Source organism: Falco peregrinus, chromosome 3 (genome assembly GCF_023634155.1).
Source record: "Falco peregrinus isolate bFalPer1 chromosome 3, bFalPer1.pri, whole genome shotgun sequence".
Classification (NCBI taxonomy): Eukaryota; Metazoa; Chordata; class Aves; order Falconiformes; family Falconidae; genus Falco; species Falco peregrinus.
The window spans coordinates 95,727,739-95,744,844 of record NC_073723.1 but is presented as its reverse complement, the minus strand read 5'-3'; positions in this window follow the sequence as shown (position 1 = coordinate 95,744,844).

Below are 17,106 nucleotides of genomic sequence, written 5' to 3'. Positions count from 1 at the left end.
GGCTGTCTTTCTGTCCCTAATGGTAATAGACACTCAAAGCATCTCAAAGATTTTTTCCAGACTATATATATTTTACTTAAACTTTAGGCAGGCCAGTGTTTCTGTGGAAAAGCTCTAGCCAAACATCACAGTTTAGCCTCAGAATAAATGAGTATTTAATTAAAAACTGTCACAAATAGCCAAGTTTGAGTTGATTTTTATATAACTGTTTACTCAGCTAATGCACTGCAAATTAGCATTTAATGATGGAAGGGTGACGTGAAGTCCTGAATGCCATCAAAATAGAAAAATAAAGGAAGGAAACTCATGAAACACTGTAATGAAACAGAAAGAAAGACACATTGTGATTTCAGCTAGTTAGTTGTCAAGGCCAACAGGCTGAGCTGCTCTAAACACCTGCAAACAGGAGTGGGGAAAAGTGCCTTCGTGTGACCTTTTCACACTCCTGAAGCTCCCTTTACCAGGCATCTCAGGAGCTTGGTGTGACTGTTCTTTGTAAAGGCTGAGGTCAAATAATCAGTTTCAAGGTTAAGATTGTTTCCCTCTTCCAGAAGAGCAGTGGCTGCCTGTTATTCCCTCCAAGGCGGGCGCCAAGCCCATCTCAGCAAGGGCTGGCTGTCCTCTGTGGAAGGCTCTCCCAGGGAGAGGTAGGCTGACCACCCTAATGATGATAGCTGCCACTTGCACTGCTTGCAGTGAGGAAATGCAGCTTGACTCAGGGTAGGGGGCCCTCTCCTGATTTCCATAGACAGCGATTGCAGTAGTAAGCAATAAACTAATGGAGGAAGCAGAAGAGATTCTGGAGTGCCAAGGGGAAAAATTACTTTGAGAGTGGTTGAGGAGGAATGAAGGGATGGGTCTGAAGGGACTGTGACAAAAGGGTGCATGAATGTGAGGCATGGGGGAAGCGTGTCAGAAAACAGAGAGCATGCAAGTAAGTGTAAGGTAAAAAGAGTGTGAGGTGTCCAGTCAGAATGGAGGATGCAAACTGTAGACTAAAAAATAATTGCACTGCTAATCCTCTAAGAATAATTGGACTGCAGAGCGTCTGATGATCATAACATTGCTAATATGTACAGATATATGTAGGCATTCTTGTAAAATGTATTTATCAGTGCTCTATCAGTAGGCAATATATATACACTACATAATATATAAGTACTTGCTTCTATACTTACATTTCATTATTTTCAGGGTTTCAGCAGTACAGTACGTTAGGGCACTAGAGCTGATCCACTCTCCCTCCATCACCCACTGAACAAACAGAAAAGAAAGCTCTGAGCTAGGTTTTAACTGTCAGAAGAACAACAACAACAAAAAAAAAAGGGGTAACAATGGATTTAAGAAGGTACGTCTGTCACTAAGCCAAATGGAAATGAAAGGCTGTCCTGAGGACCTGCTGAGCACCTTGCAGGCTAACATAAAAAGCAGAAGACACCTGTAACTTGAAAAAGGTGCCCAGCCTGGGGACAAGGCAGTCATTTCACACACACCCAATACACCTGAGTATGGTGCTAACAGCTTTTTCACATACAGGAGTGTGAATTGTCCAGATGCCCCAAAATGTTATGTGTGATGCAGGGTTGTATCTGTTTTCCTCGTGTCTACAGGCATTCTATCCAGTTGTCTACCTGTGCATGGGGATATAATAACATACAACAAACAAACACATGTAACTAGCTTAATGCCTACCAAGCTTAAATGCACACACATATAGAAAGTATTTACTGAGAGAACTATTGCCTCTTCATTTCCTTTTTTTTTACATTTTAATAAAACCAGCCTTTCTGAAGTAACTAATTACACAGAATATATTAGTAAGTCACCCATTTTACTCAAAATTAACAAACTGGAATACAGCTCGCTGTTAGATTGCTTTGACCAGGAAGACCTTAAGAGTGTTCCCCCACCCAACATCATTTCAATTCATCTTTATTTTACTTTGTTAGAAAGTGTGTCTTTGCAACTCATGGTGCTGGGCGATGTGCCCTGCTGTGACATGAGACGTCGGGTTCTGTCAGTCACATCAACTGATGTGATGTGACGGAGCCTAATGTGATGGGACCGATGCCCTGCCGAATGCGTACCGTGTCACTGTGGTATTCAGAGGCTGGTTTCTCTGAGAAGAAATGCAGTGAAAGAAGCCAGGCTTCCCATGGCAAATAGGGCTAAACAATTTTGTAAATGAAAATGCAATCAGGTGTTTGCTGCAGATGCATCTACAAGTAGCATATTGGGTTTATTTTGCTTTTCTTTTAGTTTTCAATGGCACTTCGATGATACCCAGTCATGAATTTCCTACAAGTTGTCTATCCATCTCATGCAACCCTGCCTAGGGTGTATCTGAGAGCAGGACTGGAGTTCTGCCTCTTGAGTGCTGCTCTCCTTGGGACACATTCTGTTTCTGGAAGGCCCATGCACTACTCTCTGGTAGATACCACAGTCCAGATTGGAAGGTCTCCTCCTGCAGTCCCTCCTTGATCAGAGCCAACAGGCACTGGTTTTGCTAGCAGCTTTTCACACCAAGCCTACCATATCCCCCTGAACCTCAGCAACAAAACATCTTGAGGTAGCTTGTCCTGGTGGTGGTTCCTTTCAAGATGCAAACTAGTCTATGCAAAAGCACCATAAAGTTTACTCAGATGTTAAAAAAAATTTCTAGAGGAATTCCAAGGAAATAAATCTAGTAATCACCCATTAAATCATCACATTTAGCAGAAATGTTGGCTTTTAAGGATATGGCTTTCTCTACTGTTCTGGCAGTGCCAGCCTTCAGATCTCTGTACCTTGTTCCCACTAACAGTCCTCCCACTTGAGGTAGCCACATGAGCTGGTGAAGCCCAAAGAAGAAAGCAAGTCAGTCCTGTCCTTATAATCTGCCAGTGGTATAGCTCCCAGTGAAACTGGATGGGTAATGAGAGTAAATTATCTCTTTCTCAAACCAGCTCCAGGTGAGAGCTCAAGCAAGTATTATTTATATCTTTTGGCTAAGTGCTTCACTCTGTGAAATGTTGACCATCCCAACACTGTATTATCACTAGTTTCACAGTAGCAATCTCACAGAATTGCTCTGGCACTAAGCAGCTATTTCAATTTAAGATAAAGCCAATTTTATGTCAATTTTAAAAACGGCTTTGTTTACATGGGTCACCTAAATCATAGTGAAATTGCTAATTAGCTTTTCACTCCAAAACCCCTCAGTTTCTGTACGTATTGGGTATGGTAGAAATGCACCACTGTTTATTATTTTCATTATGGAGTATTCCAGAAAATAGCGTGCAGCAAGTTTGTGGGAACAGGGAAAGCCCTTTGGGTTACATATAGATATGGGTAAAACATCTTGTCTCAGAACCCACAGAAATGTATGAGAAAGATGGTATGTGTTTTCTGGCATAATTCCTCAGGAATATGTCAGGCTTGCTGCTATTATACAAAGTGTCATTTAAAAAAAAAAAAAAAAAAAAGGAAAATCAATTTTTATGTAGCTCAACAATCAATTTATGCTCTCACTCACAGTTAAGCATCTTACAAGTACTGTATGCTCCATCACTATGAAAATTTTGTTTTTATTTTACTTTGGAAACTACTGGTATTACAGCAAGGTGGAACAAGCACATTGGAAGAGAAAAGTAACTCAGGAAAGCTTGCTTTTAAAGAAAGCAGTATCAGGGCTGTTTGTTGCTAGTACAAAAGTTGTTATCTTGGTGGAAAACAGCAGGAGAGCTGGGTGGAGGAGCAGGGAGAGAGACAGAGAGAAAACCTAACTGGAGTTTAAAAGGGGCTTGGGAGGTATTCATTTCCACAAGCAAAAAGCCAAGTCAAGGTCCACCTAAATCAAACAAGTTGTGTGTCACAACAGTTCCAACACTGAGCTGGGTGGCAGAGGGGTTACCAAAACCAAACATAAATGCTCCATAGAGCATACGCATGAAACCTTCCATCACTGCCATACGTAGCTGCCAACCTGCAGCCTTGAGTCAAGCAGCTTTTAAAAACTCTTACTTGGAGCCAAGAAACAGTTTCTTGTACTTAGGTCCATAAATTGGTCTTTTGAACGTAGATGACTGTCTTGTTCCTCCTGATGGGAAGATGAGCTGGAGGGAACAGCATTCCTCCTGGGAAGTAAGTTCAAACACTTTCAAACTGGGGGCAAGGCTCAGGTTTCCCAGTCATGTGCAACAACTCCAATCTACTAATCAAATCCTATTTTCCAAAAGGCAGACTTTCCTTTTTGACTCCACCACACCCCTTTCCCCTCAGGCCTTCGCACCATGTCTCTGAATGACAGTGACTGTGCACTGGGGTAATGACAGTGCCGCTGGGTGCACACCTACCTCCCCGGGCCCATCACGAGGTTCAGATGTTGGTATGGTAAGACTGAAAAGCCCTAGAGGGCTTAGGCTGCCTGATGCTCCATCCAACTAAGATAAGAGCAACTCTGCATGCATGTGGTAACATTGCTTTAAGGCTATAAATAATCTTTGTGGTGTAAATATAGGTTCCTGGATAGCCTCTCCTACCCTTAATAGTTAGGCAAGGTAATTGGTATTTATTTTTTAATCATTCTCTTTGATTTAATTGCCTATATGCTCCCTAGGGTGCATTTTAATTACCAAACTGCTACTTTGGCCATAAGTACTTAAGCATAAAAGTGAGTCTTGAAATTCAGGAAAAGGTGAGTTCCTTGTTGCTGGATGGCAGCTGGCAGTGGCCCATACTTTATAATCCAGGCTTTACAAGATATAGGTGAAATCCTCTCATTCACGGCATGAGTGGAGACAGATGGTGGGGAGGAGCTGAAGAGGGCTGCCGACACCTACCTGTTTCCTCTTTCCCTATCATTATGCACAGATGGATGTGGTGGCTCTGCTCCTGCACCTGTGATGTAGGGCAGCCATGGTGCACCAGGAGAGCTGTTCCCCCCCTGCATTTCTACTGGTTGCTGGAAAGAGCCCAGCTTGCAGGCAGGAATTTCCAGGAAAGGGCTGTTGCTGCCAGCATGTCTCCACTGGAATTGGGTCTGGTAGGTGCTGGCACTGCAGCTGCTTGCTCTGGTGCTCCAGCACTGGAAGGGGAGATGGCAGCCCTGTATGAAGGATGCCGTCAGAGAATCATCAGGCTGGCTCTGGAAGACAAGAAAATATTTCTGCTGTGGATGCAGTCTCTGACAGGGTGCAATGAAATCATTGCCATCTGCAATGGCTGAAATAGCTTTGGGAGATGTCTAGGAGGAGGGTCACTGGAGGGAATGTCTGTGTCTTGGCAAGGAGATGAATTGCATGATCTAATAGGTGTCTTCCACCTCCAGTATTTATGACTGCCTGATTATTGATAAGGAATGAAGTAGAGGAAGAGACAGCAGATGATGGATTAGGATGCTACTTAATTTTCATTATATGTCTCTTCAGCTGGAAAATGCGGCCTTTTAACTGTTCCCATACAAGCTTCCCACTAGAACATCCATTGCGGGTTGTTCAGTAAAAATGATGTTTAGACACGTAAGCATGCTTCCTCACACTTTGGGCGAGTGGCATTTCAATGGTGCTATTACATTTATATCTAGCAGTTAGGCACTTGCATTCTGTTTATGTGGAGAGATCAGTAGCCCCGATGTGATATGCAGTGCTGCAGGGATCAGTAAAGATGCTTCTCTCGGGGTAGCTTGACTGGTCTTTGTTCACAGCAGGACAGCAATTATAACAATAATGTTTGAGGGGCAAATATAAAAAAATAAAGGGTCAGTTACATTTTTGCAAGGGAAAAGAAGATTCCATAGTTTGATTAGTTCCAAGGCCTTCTCAGATAAATTTATTTTTTTATTTCTACTAGTATTTCTAAGACACTTGACTCTGTTACAAGTGATAGAACATCAGCTCTTGCTATGATATCCATTCATTCGGAATAGCTTTTCCCTGTCTCTTCCTATATGCAACTCCTCCGTTCAGTCTTGAAGCAATATCATGTAATAATAAAACTTTCTTTCATCTTTCTGTAGGTATATAGGCTCCAAATGCTTTGAGAAGGAGGGGGAAATATTATTTTGTCTGGTACTTTTAACAGGCAAAAGAAAAAGTGTCAGCAATTATATTAGAAGTGTGGACATGGTACATAAAATAATTACATTTCATGGCTTTTCCTTTTGGGGGAAAAAATTGCTGTTATAAAAGTAGTTTCCATGGGGTGAAATTTTCAAAAGAGCCAAGCATCCACAATTGGGACCAGATTTCTAGAAGGCTTTAGCTCTGGCATAGAAATAAGTGGCCAGATGTCCAAAAAGCTCTAAACATTAGATTGTGAGCATTTATAAAAATCTGGCCTGTATTTAAGAGCATAAATGGGAGCTGAGCTCTTTGGAAAAATCTAGCCCCCATGCTGGGTGTTGAGCTGGCTTGAAAAAAAAAAAAAAAAAAAAAAAAAGTCTGGGTCTGAGGCTGTTTTGGTGGGGGGATTGTTTTCTTGTTTCAGGGGGGGTTTGGTTTGGTTTTGTTTAGGGTTTTTTTTTTTCTGTTGTTTTTAAAAGAAAACTGATCTTGCATGTCATTAAGTTGTTTATTGGTTTTGTGGAGCTTTTCACTTCTAAGCACATATTTCAGTTTTACCATCCAAATAGTCCAGTTGCCTTTAAGCAATAGTGATGTGCTTAAAATCAAGCATGTGCTTTGCTGGGCTGAAGATTGAATTTACCATTTGAAATCCCACCCGTTTAAGCTGTGAAATGTATACTATCTTTACCAACAGGGCATACCTGTGGAGGAGGTGTGACTGAATGGTGGCCAGTCACAGCAGAGTAAAGCTTATTTCCATGGCTGTGGCTACGTAACTTGGGCAGCGTCCTTGCAATACGCTCTCCTGGTAATTTCTAAATATTGCAGGTGAGCCACAAATAACAGAAGAAAGTTAGAGTCAAGAGTCAGGCAGGCCAGCAATGGGAATTCAGATTTACTGAGCTCATTATTTTCCAAACTTTTAAGGAGCATTTCATGGGAGTGGGGTTGGATAGGGGCTCCAGGCAGTTCTTCATTTTTCTGAATGAGAGTCAGCATTACCTGAGGTTAGAGTTCAGTAATGCAAGCTAGGCTGCATAGCCTCTATAGGTTAAGGCTAAGAGAATAGCTATGTTGCTCTGGCTATTATCACTTCTCTGAAACGTATGAGTATTTTCGCAATCTGAGGAAGCAATTCATACACACAGCTGTAGCACAGCACTGCTTCAAAAAGCATTCGGATGAGAGAGCGTTAAAGAATTGTATAATATAGAGGAATTCCCTTTCAAAGATGGGGAGACAAACGTAATCCTTTCAGTAACCCTATGTGGTAAATGTGTAACCTGATGATTTGGTCTTCTCAACACAGAGAATTTTACCCATAGGAGAACATCATTATATATAAAGGGAAGCTCTAGAGATGTAGATCTTACTAGTTTTACCTAATATTTTAATATATTATGCTGAGAACAATCATAAAATAGTTGGAATAGAATATATGATGATGTGATAAACTTCCTTTTTGTTTAACCTGTGGAGGCTGGTTGACACCAGTGATGGGCCCAAGTCAAGGCTTCAAGAAGGTGTCTGTGTCAACCCAGCTGTGTATCTCTGTCATGGGACACACTACCCTAGCGAATCCAAATGCCTCCAGATTGTGGTAATGGTCAGGCTTGGACCTGTTCCTGGATGTACACCTTTCAAAGTATGCGTTCTCCTTCCACGCCTCCACTGAAGTCACAGGAATGGATGGACACTTTGTCTGATCGTCATTTTTGATTAAGAGAAACTAAGGTCCAGTATCTCTCCATGTGTTTTCCCTTGTCACATTACTACACTTCCCTGCCTCTTTCTCCGCTTGAAATGGGCCTACACCAAAAGAAACAGGATATTTGTAACTGAGAAAAATATTATTCAGGCTGCGAAGTCTTTTTAGAGAGTTGTTCTAATGAACACTAAAAATGGGCAGCCTCCATTCTCTCTGAAGTCCAGGTGTTGGTAGAGCATTGAAGGGTAAGGTAGTATATCTTCTGTTTCTTTTAGAGGAATATATATCTACTTTAGGTATCAACTTATCTTTGGAGAATAATTTGGTCGTAAATGGTATTCCAAAAAGAAAAATCATCAGATCTGGCAGTATTGCATTGACATGGAAAACTAAGGCTGTCTTGCCTGTGTTAAAAATGTTAATCCTTTTCCAGGAGCTACTGGTGCCAGGAATCTGCTACAAGTTGCCATGAAGGTGGGGGAAATAGGGACAGACAACTACCTACAGGATAAGCTTTTATTTCAGAAAACTACAGCAAAGCTTGCTTTGAATATTACATCCTATACAGAAGCCTAAAACTGTTATTAGACACTGTAAAGCCAGGGACAACTTCTGGTATACAAGCTTGAATGGATTTCAGGTCAGATGATCTCAAGGTTAGCTGATGGATGAGATAAACACCTCTCACCACATGCTGGATCAATCCTTACTTAAGGGCTAGATTTATGACTGCTTGTCCCAACCGTTTTCAGATTCTCTCATTGTTTCTGCTTTGGCTCAGGGCCAAATTAAGTTGTTCTACTATAAGTCAATGTTTAGAGCCCCAGGTCCTGGAGTAGAAAGTGATTTCACAACCTCTTCTCTCAATTAAGAGAGAATACTAGTTTTGTGAATTCAGTATTTATCAGTGTATAGCACATACCGCCTTCACATGTCCACCCCCTGTTCTCACAGCATTCAAACAATGCAACAAACTGCAACATATAACCCTGATTGGAATATCTTCTGGAGCTGATGTGACCTGATTCTTAATTTCTAATTCCTCTGACCCCAACTTGTGGGAACAGAAAGGTGGGAAAGGAAGAATTGCAGTTCTGTCACTGATATCCTATTCAACTCCACAGCTGAAGCCACCACATCTCACAGCCCCCATATGTTTTGAAAGTGTTACAGTGTTTTCCTTCCACAGAAAACCTGAAATTTCATGGGATGCCGAAAATCTGAGCCAGTAGGCAGCTGCTGTGTTGAAATGCCACCCAGCTGTGGGTGTGACCAAGTTGTGACCAAGAGTTCAACACCTTCCAACATCTCCAGGCCCACCAATCTCAGAGCTGTAGAAACCCACAGGGAATGGTTTTTCATCTTCTGCATAAACTTCTGTTGGGAGCAGATTTTTCCAACAGCAAGTTGTTATACAGCTTCATTTTCTGTCCATCAGTGGCACTGCGCAGTCAGACTGCTGTGTCAGGCAGCTACCATGAATGCGTGTCTTGGAGCTCCACCAAGGCTTTTTCCCATACAGAGATTGTCCAGTTCTGCTGGTGGTACTGAACAACACAGTAGCTCTTGCCAAAACATTTCCTTGTACATTTATTTAGCAATGTATAAAATAGTTATTCCTCTAGCATTTATCCGCACCTACTCAGGAATTGCCCCCCCCCCCTTTTTTTTTTAATATATTGTCAGCTGTGAATTAAAAATACTAGAAGTAGTGTCTAGGCTAGCTGTGGATAGAACAGCATGAAACAGAAAGCATATGCAAAACTAATCCAGCCCAACACTGACAGCTGGCCTGATCATCACAAAGGTACTGACCATGCAAGTCTTTCCGTAGATGGGTCAATAAAACATCTAGGCACGCTTTTTTAAACCTTGTGTACCACAGAAGCGATGTCCATGTTGACCACCTGCGGTCTGGTAAGAAAAAAACCTCGGTGGAGCAGCAGGACTCCCTACTTGGGTAACAAATCCACTGCCCCCCCTCAAAAACTCCCTCTAGTTAGACAGGGCGACTGTTGCTGTAAACTCTCAGGCAGAAGCAGAACCTTTTCAAGCAATGCTTTGCAACTCCAAAGCATGTTTTTAAGTAGGTGGAGCAGCCTTCTCTGCTTCTCTTACTTAATTCCTTGCACAAAACAATTACTGTGGGCAAAGTGAACTGCAATTGCAAGTTCTGAATTCAATAGCATTTCCAAATCCAGAGGAAAGCAGTTCTGCTCTCAGGCTAAGAGCCTGGTAATCTTCACTAAAGAAAAATCTTGATCCCTCAAAGGCCTGTGAATAGCACCACAGCTGAAAACTTTCCAGTGTTATTAGTTACCCAGTTGAAAACATAGATTCACTGATGTAATAATACCTTGAAAGACAACAATATAATGTATCAAGGTAACAATGCAAAACCGTATACTTAGCTCTCATCAACATAAAGCAATTCAATAAAGTCACATAACTTTTGAAAATTACATTTACTGGAGATTTCAAACTGGGATTTTAATGTGTTTTGGATTTATCTGGGTTTTCAATCAGTGTCCCAATCTGAACTGAAAGCAAATGTCAAAAGATTAGGCTCTTGCATGGAATTTACAGACTAAATTCTCAACATTAAGAATTACTGATGGAAATGCAGTTATTCCTGTGTGTAGCAGTACAGCACCAGGGCTTGCTAGAAATGAGTAGAAATGAAGCACCTAAATACTGCTGTAATTAGTCTCTTCAGAGGATGGAACTCACCTGCTTCTCATGTGCCGTAATCTACCATTGTCTTCGAAGGACCAAAAACATAAATAATGACCATGTAATGCACTGAAGAGGCTGTCACTTACTGGGTGCAGTCTGTACAGTCACTTCTAGCTGGGATGCCGATTCTGAGTATGTGAATTCCCTCTTTTGCCTTTCACCCCCTTCTTCTCTGCCAAGTTGTAATTTTCATACTGGGTTGTATCAACAGTGGTGGGAATAACACTTCTAACTGCATCTCCACTTCTATTAAAAATAAACGTTTCTACATAAATCTGCTAATGTAAGGCATGGTATTCCTTACATTTTTTTTCCCTGTTAATGATGAAAACAAATGAGTAAGATTTATCTCTTTGACAAGTCATGTGGGTGTGAATCTTTAATTAGCATATAACAGGTTTAGACTTCAAGTCCCTATAGGCGTGGGAATCACTTAAAGAAGAAAATCCCACTTGGTAAATCTCTGGCGCATGAAGCCAAGAATGTTATTTTAAGAGATACCTGTAAAGATGAAGATTGCAATCTTCATGCATGTCAACGTAAAAAAGCAAGCTATTTCATCTCCCAGAAACTCGGTGACCATACTTTGATGACAAGCCAGATGGCAGCTGTTCCCCAAGCCCAGTGCCAAGAAAGATGATTGGAGCTGCAATTTACCTTCCGTGGTGAAGCTCAATACTGGAGCATACCACAGCTGCGAATTTGGCTGCTGCCAGTAGGTGTGTGCACAGTTGGTTTCCTCCCAATTTGGATTCATCAGGTAAGAGGCTGTATCAGTACCCAGCAATTATGAAATTGGCATGCATTGGATTGTTTACTCACAGTAATATTCCTACTGGACTTTATTAAAACACCATCTGTTGTCAGTGCAGACAAAGAATCAAACCAGAAATATCCATGGAGAGAGAGAGAGTGTGCATGTGTATGCGCACATGCGCATGTGTGTACATTCAACTGTGTTATAGGATCAGGTCACGTTTCTTATTCTCTTTTATACCTTCCTGTTCCTTTACAGGTAGCTTTTCATAATATGCTTACATTCCTAATCAATATTTCCCCCCCTTTTAATTCCCCATAGAAAATGAAACTACATCGGAAAAAAAATAAAAATTGTAGTCAAAGTGAAGTTGTGTCTCTGCGAGTTATGCTGGAATGGAAACAAGTGAGTCTTTGCATATGGGTGGAAGTCAACAACATTAGCTTTACTACAAATTAAAGCTGAAATGGTTGAAGAAAAAGTCATCTGACTGAATGATGTTCAGTTAGAACAAACTTCTGAGTTAATGCATAGTATATAGAGTGAGTAATAAAGGATATCTGCCAATAATAATATCTTTAGGGCTTGAGAAAAAAAGGGACTAGCTTTTACAATCAGCTGTTTTCTCTTGCTTGCTTGGGTTTTTTTAATCTTTCAGATGGGGATCAGATATTCCTAATACACAGCTGGTCTCCACAAATGGCCAAGTATGATTTTTCATATACCAGTATATAATTCCAGGTGAAATTAATTAGTTAGAATTCTTCATCAGGTAACACACTAATAAAATATGATGCAAGTAATTAAAAATGCAAATACAGGGAAGAGAGCAGTAAAACTTAGATATGTCATTTCAGTCCTACAAAAAGGCATCTGTCAATTTAGATCTTTAGTGCATGCACTCACACACACACAAAAAAAAGCCTTTAAAAATAAAAATGTAAACAAGTCCCAGTTCACATCGTAAGATTAAAGCTGTAATAAAGGGAGAGAACACAAGCCAAGAACACCCCCTGGGAGAAGGAGGAAAGTGTGTTAAAATGCTTGGGTTGTTTATGAACTAAGAGTTTGGAGATTTCTCAGCGCTGAATGAAGGAGTTGGGGTATTTTAGAGGACCCACAGGGAGGTTGTTTACTACTACAGGGAGTCACTAAAGCCCGTTTTGCTCCTTACACCCAGCCATCAGAAAGAAGACATTAGTCCTGATATAAGTGAGCACAATCTACCATCTGCAATGGGATTGTGTGTAGTCAAAAGGGAGGGGATTTGCCCCAAATATTAGCCTGCCTTTTTGCATTCGTTTCGTCTGTACATGGCTCTAAGCTCTTCCCTAAGTTAAAGCCACAAAACCAGACATTGCAGAAGTTTGACTCTGGGTAGAGTAGAGCACGATTCCCATGGCTAAGGTATAATTCTTTTTCCCTCCTCATCATCACTGCTGCTTTAACAAATGACTTAAGCCCTGAACCACGCATGTGCAGTCTTGTAATCTGCTCTGCCAAGCCTTGGATGGACCCAGTCCAATAAAGCAGCAATTTCTTCAACATATTGTGCCCCCAAAATCTAGGCCCTTGTTTTTTGCAATCCACAGCAGAATCATCTCATTTATACCGATGTTCCTCAAATCAAAACAGACCACAGTACTTTGCTTTTGTGCTTTATTTTTATTTTTTTATTCATTCTCTTAATGGGAAGGTCATAACATTTTGCCCTGATTTATGTCATGTAAAAACTTTTTTTAATCATCTTGTCCATTGCATCCTTCAGCACATCCAAGCATCAGGTTCCTCTTTCTACCCATGCACATTTCTACTGGTACAACTGAGATGTGAGCTTTTTATCTCTTTCCTCTTGCTGGTGATTTTGGCCAAAAATAGGGTGCTACTCACCACTCTCACAACCCATTCTGCCATATGGCCTGGAGCTGTGGAGTTCAGCCTCCCTTGAGGGCAAGGCCAGCTCCACAGGTGGCAGGACCAGGTGGACTAGAAGATAACAGACATGAATTGTGGCCTAGGGATCAGCCCCCAGAGAATCAAAGCTCCTCTCCTGTGGAGGAGGCCTCCCAGGGAGGCAGAGACCAGAATGATTTTGCACACAAACTGAACCACAAGCCAGAGCTCTGATTTAGGTTTCACAGCCCTGGAAAATGTTTGAAGGAAATACCAAATTGTGATTCACATCAGAATTTCTTCTACAAACCAGGCAAAATGAGGAAAAGTAGCAGGTTCATACCTATCCCCAGCATTTAGCTCTCCTCAGACTCAGACATTCAAGGTTTATGAAATGGCAATGCTTAGAAAGAGGCGGCATTGTATCGGGGCTGCACTGGTTAGATCAGGTGGACTCCCACCCTTCACTGCAGCATGACACATGCAATCTCTTGAAGCTACTGAAGTTGAATCTCTTAGAGGGAATAGAGCGCTCACAATCTCACCTTCCAATGGCTTATTCTTTCCAAATGCTGACATTTGAAACATTGATTTAAATAATTTGGAAGTCTTTGATTGCTCTGATAATAATTCAAACAAAAAGCAAGCTTCCCCATAATGCCAGCCTCTCTGAAGAAGGAGAAAGACTGTTCCCATCGCAGAGTATGTTTTTTATCCTGTGTATCCATTCAGCCTCCAAGCCTCCTCTATGGCAATGGCAGGCAGGGGAGAGGGGAAGAAAAATAAGTAAATACGTAAAATGAAGCTGCCAACTGTTCCACAATGTAAAGGTTTTTACGATCCACAAATCTATTAGGAATTCAACAGAACCAACTAATTACAAGAACTGAACTGTCTTCCTCCCCAAAGTGCAGCATGCAGAAATGACCCGTTAGAAAGACGGATGCCAAATACGTTTGCCAGCAGCAGGGCCAGGGTTTGCCCCACGCTGGAGCTGAAGGGCACCACTGGCACACATGCTGCCTCCCACCCTACCTGTGCATTGACGCTTCCAGAATAGTCTACCACGCTGTGCAATGCAAACATGCTGAGGCTGTATAACATCTGTGCCAGCACTTCTGCATCCTTATAAATCATTTCCCAGCTCTTGCTGGGGCAACAAGGAAGAAAATGTTGGCATATAAATGTAAATCACTGTGTGTCCTCTGGAATAGAATAATAATTGTGTTGATTTACCAGCCATGCACTGTTCCCGGGGACAAATGGGAAGTATTGGCAAAGAAAGGTCTCTACTTCCAGCAAAAGAACAGATTTGCTGAAGTATACAAAAGGGGTTGGAATAATCAGAGATGCTTCTGTTTACAAAATTTGTTTCCTGTTACATTGAGCATGAGGGCTTCACCTCATCGCAGGTTGAAATGTAATTACTTCACCTCTGCTCATGGCCAAAATAAAAATGTACAGGGACGTTACTGAATTAGATACATGGTGAGCACATAAGGGCAATATTTTCCCTCTGTGTGAGGTTGTGGATACCTCTGAAGTCACTAGCTGCATGCTGATGCATGCCCTGGCAGAACTGAGGCATTCTGAGATACTGAACAAAGTATGTCAATAGTCCAGAATTTCAAAAGCATTGTCCCAAATAAAGAATTCACCAAACTGAATAAATTACAGCTTACTTTCTTTGCCTTAAAACCCAAATAGGAAAACTTAGCTCAATTGAGGTCAATGATAAAACTCTCACAGGGACCAAGGTTTCACCCATCAAATCTAATGTCACTTTGTGACTACAGCTGTGCAGCCTATGACCCACTTTGCAGGGTTTTGTGCATTTTCTCGCAATTTTTTATTTAAAACAAGCTCACTATCATGTTTAATCTCTTGCCACCTACGTATTTGTTACGAAAAGAACACAATTGTTCTAGCACACAATAAGAGTTTCAAGCTAAAGCCACACCAAGGGAATGAAACTCACTAGACAATTCATACTTTCCAGCAAGAACACTGTTTAATTTTCCATACTGTATTGACCACAATAAAACATGTAAAGCAATTTTACAAATGTTTCAGGATTTTGTACGAGATTGCCAGACTACTTTTCTTACATGACAGTTATGTGATGCAACAATTACTGTCAAGACATACACAGATATTTCATAACAATACTGTTGTCTCAACATTTTCTGTCTGTACTTTGCACCTATACTTTATGAACACACAGTCCCTCAAAGACACACAGTCTGGTATGTTTCATCGTATTATCTGTTCCAGTCGTGCTGCTGAAGCTGAAAACCCTTTGTGAGTCACACCATACACCAGGGGCTGAAGTCACACTCAACACCCCAGAGCACAAGCAGAACTGTACAAAAAACCTACAATACAAAAGTTTTGTTCTAGATCTAGACAGCAGTTTAAAAAATAGAGATATCTAAGTGCCACCTGTGAGCTAACATGTTTTATTTCAAAGCAATACTGTAGCATTGGTCTGAATACTTTAGAAGTATTTTTACTGGCTTTACTTGTATGTGTATGCCAAGCATTTTTGTGGACTTTTCTTAGGTCCTAGTACTTTTTTTCCATTTATATAACTCTCAGTGTTAAAGACTCAGACACTTTATAGTTTTTGAGTGTGTACATGGCAGAAGGTAGAATCGTCCCAGATCAGAATTCCAAATGATACAAATTCATAAGATTTCTATCAAACCTATGTCAAACAAAACCTGTGATAATAGCTATTATGTTCTGTAACAAAGTTTTCAGAATTATATACACAGAATGGTGTATATTATATACTACTATATTATTACACACTTCATTCTTCTACATTCTACATTATTATGTATAGTAATTACATCTAATAATGAAATATAACATTTCATGATCAACCAGTACCTTACTGCAAAAATCACTAAAGACCAAAGCAAGGCAAAGAACAGACAAAGCCAAACATCAGAATCTACTTTTACAAGGAAAAAAGTACCAGAGTAACTCTAATGTGTAGCATCCTTATTTTTAATGCCTCAAGTGAGCAATACTACACAGCAAGCTGCACGGCAATCAGTATCAAGAATGATAAAAAGATCACCTAATATTTCAAGTTATACCTGAGGCAGGCTTTTCAACATATCTCAGACCTAAATATAGTCTTCTTACTTAAGATAAATTACTTGAATGCCCATCAAATAATCTAAGTTACACAAGATGTATTTCAGGATGGCACGAGTCATCATCTGGCAGTGCTAGCTTTCTCTTCAGGAGAACTGAGCAACTTGTCGAGGCGAGAGATTAGTACAACAAACTTTACTTCAGAGAAGCAGCCAGTTTGCAGGCAGAATGCCATCACTGACATAAGTGAAGAGTTCTACAGGAGTTACTTTGCCATTCACTGGAGACCCAGCCAAGCATAAAAAAAGCAGTTTTCAGAACACCTACTCAATGGTGGCAAACTATGCAGCTTGGGGATTTCAGATTCATATTCCCAAATTAAACAATTTTTTGAAAACGTCTGCCAGGTACAGGTGCCCATAACATCAGAGTCCATGCCCAAGAATTAAGTAAGCACAGTTGGAAAATGGGGACTAGGAGTATGGGTCTTCACTCTTACCACATGACAGAAACCTGACTGACTAGCACCAAGCCCAACCCACCCTTCCCCAAAGGAAAATGTATTTCCCACTTTTCCTGAAGTGCTTCTACTGATGATAACAAGCATGCCCACCTATCCAGCACTAGATAAAAAGATATTCAGTACCAACAGCTCCACACATATAATCCAGACTTCAAACTCTGTTTTTGAATAAGAAAACAAAACCAACAGTGCCGTTTGGCAGATGTCTGAAGCTCTGGCAAGCAGAGTTGGGGCCTTTGCTCTGGGATTTTGGGTTCTCACGTTGTCACAGGGCTCTCATAAGACACAGCTCTACACAGTCTGTACAACACATTTAATGCTGCCTATCATCTCATCT